General features: G+C 39.9%; 1 long non-coding RNA gene across 1 annotated transcript; it reads left to right on the forward strand.

Annotated features, from left to right (window-relative positions):
* Positions 1-1,401: 1,401 nt before the first annotated feature.
* Positions 1,402-2,190, forward strand: LOC136459228 (uncharacterized). The gene is made up of 3 exons (XR_010760159.1): positions 1,402-1,688; positions 1,865-1,984; positions 2,074-2,190. It is a non-coding gene; the product is annotated as an uncharacterized lncRNA (long non-coding RNA).
* Positions 2,191-2,971: the final 781 nt, after the last annotated feature.

Here is a 2,971-nt window from a genome sequence, read left to right on the forward strand (position 1 = left end):
TCTCTTATAATCCATACTTTTCAGCTTGTTTTTTCAGCCGGAACAGTGTTTTCTCTCTCACAACAAATCAGTCGGAATAGTGTTTCGGCTTATTTTTTCAGCGAAGTGAATGGGGCCTATACATGTATCCAAACATCCGATGGGATAAGGACTAAGCTTTAGGGGGAGGAATTAAACGAGGCCTAAGAAGATGAATATCCTTTACTATATCTGTCTCGTTCTTACATGAATGCTCACGTACCTCAGCCATAAACAGAATTGGCCTCCACTATCACCTTCTACTTTGCATGATGACTTTACGTTTCAAACTTAAAAAAGTTGTGCTATAATTGCCCACTTTGCTTATACTCAGACATTGTCATCTGATCTTTTTTTACTTTACGTACATGTTCCTCATGAAGCTTATCTCTAGAGAAACCAGACCATCCTACTTTCTAATATATTGATTCTCACTTTTCTTGCTATAATTGTTTCTTGGGGCTCCATACTGATCACTACTTCCTGCACTGTATGTGCTTTATTTTATAGCCTCTATCGTTTCTCATAGCCTCCTTCTATAGGCATTACATACTCTTGAATTAAACTGAGTGTGGCTATCTAATATTCTCATAGCCTCCTTCTATAGGCATTACATATTCTTGAATTAAACTCAGAGTGGTTACATCCAGAATGTCATCCTTTTTAATCACGGATTTACACTTGCATGCCAATCCTTGCACGGATTACATGGCCATGGTGAACCTCACACCTGCAAAAAGCCCATTTATACAATTTCTCCCAAACATAACTAGGCATAACAAAACCGTGGTTAATTTTTTCCGTGAATATTGCTACTCCTTACTCATACAGATATAACATGCAGATAGCGCCTAGCAAATCCTATGCCTATGTTGGCTTAACTTGCAGGAGTCCCATCAAGGCCAATAATGCTGAAAGGTCATACATTTCCATAGTAGTCATGTACTGCCAAATAATTAGCTCACAGTTTTGCTTCTGTTACCAAATACGGGTGTTTCTTTTTAGCTGGACATATTTAGTTCGACAGATTAATATAACACGCCATAAACCTGCTATTTATCATGCTTTCAATTTTATACTAAATCTTAGGTACTGACATGCTCCCTCATCCCATGGACGCAATCCGATAAGCATGGAACAACTCCTTTTATCTTCCTCTGTATTGTTTTGAAAGGATAAACATAATTGATTGAAATTCTTCAATTTTTAACTTTATTTAATATACCATATGTGCATGGTGAGGAATAGCTTTTACAACTCTTCCTTTTGTTCTACAGAGTCATTACTTTGTTGTTCCATTAGGTCACCAGCGATTCCCAAAAGGCGAAGGGCCTGATGCTGAGGTGTTGCCAGATCCGGCCGTCGAGCTGAGGCACCGCCGCCGACGGCGAGGAAGAACCGACAGGCAGCCGGCAGGGCCAACCCCACACAGCGCAGCGAGACAGGAGAGGTGACATGGTCTGGCTTGTTCACATTGCTTCAAAAAGTTTACTGCATTCTAATCTTTGATTGGACTCATGTTGGCTAATGACATTTTCCCTTGATCATGCTCTATACTCATCGTGCTGTATAAACCTAAGTAGGGCAACGTTTCCTGGGGTTGACTGGCGATCTTTTGTACATGTTCCGAAATTATATAGGTCGTGCTTACCAAGTATGTTGAAAAAAAGGTAAATTTACTTATGAGTTTTATTTGGTTGAAATATAGATCAATAAAAAATTTGACTCATAGTTTTCCGTATCCTAATAAAGATGTTGCTTTATGTTACATTGTTTCTTAATTTTAGCTTCACTAATTCAGTTCTATGTGAAAACAACACTTAGCAAATTCTCTGTTCCTTTCTAGGAACCAGCACATATCCAATCGAGGCCATGTTGTCTCTTGATCGACCGCGACAAACAACAAAGATCCACAATGCTAACGTCAAACTGCCTCAGTTCCTTTGCAGCCACGTGACATCCATATGTGAGGCCTTAGAGTGGTTTGCATACTCAAATTGAGTGTTTCTTTCTTTGGCGAGATTGTTTGTCGCTAATCAGATGCTGTCACAAAAGGGCAATGTATCAATAACAGAGCTTCAGACTATTACATCATCCACCGGTCGATGGTTGCTACACAAAGTAAATGTGTTACATGACAATGTATCAATAACAGAGCTTCAAACTATTATTACATCATCCACCATGTCGATGGTTGCTAGACAAATTAAATGTGTTAAATGACAGATTATGCACTACAATGTAAAATTTTTCCTCTGCCCATCGACGCGCGCGAGGGCGCGCGCCCTATACTAGTTTATTCAAAGTGATAATGTGAGCATTAAGTAAATGAACAATTAGGCCTATTCTTCCCGACTAAAAGGCCTTAGGGAAGGTGATATTTTTGTCACCAATCGTGTTCAACATTTTACGGTGGACATGTTAGCCATTATTGTCTAGAGCTAAAGGGAAGAATAGGTTAAAGGGGTTATTTTACACCTAGTAGAAGATAGCCTGTTTGTCTTGTGGTATGAGGATGACATAATTATTTTTATGGACCATGCTATTAAACATGCAAAGAATATGAGCAGTTATCGGGTTTAAAAATTAACTTTCACTGAACTATTTTGCTTTGTCAAGCGAAGGAATATGAGTACCAATACCCAGTTCTCTTCCGATGCAAATGGGTTGTTACCCTTTAGGTGGTGTTTGGATATTGGGTTATAGGGGGGTGGGATAGGGAGATAAGGGATGATGGATAACTCATCCGTTGTTTGGTTTTACGGAAAAGGAAATAGAGAGGGATAGGGAAAGGGATATGCCATCCCATCAATGGAGGTGGGTTATGAGCGGATTACGATCTCCTCGCACGCGCGCCGGCGGAACCTTCCCGAGCTTGGAGAACAACAGCAGCCATAGGGTGGGGATAGGATTTTCTATTTATTTTTTAAAGCTTGTGGACCCCACTAAACCC

This window comes from Miscanthus floridulus, chromosome 6 (genome assembly GCF_019320115.1).
Source record: "Miscanthus floridulus cultivar M001 chromosome 6, ASM1932011v1, whole genome shotgun sequence".
Lineage (NCBI taxonomy): Eukaryota > Viridiplantae > Streptophyta > Magnoliopsida > Poales > Poaceae > Miscanthus > Miscanthus floridulus.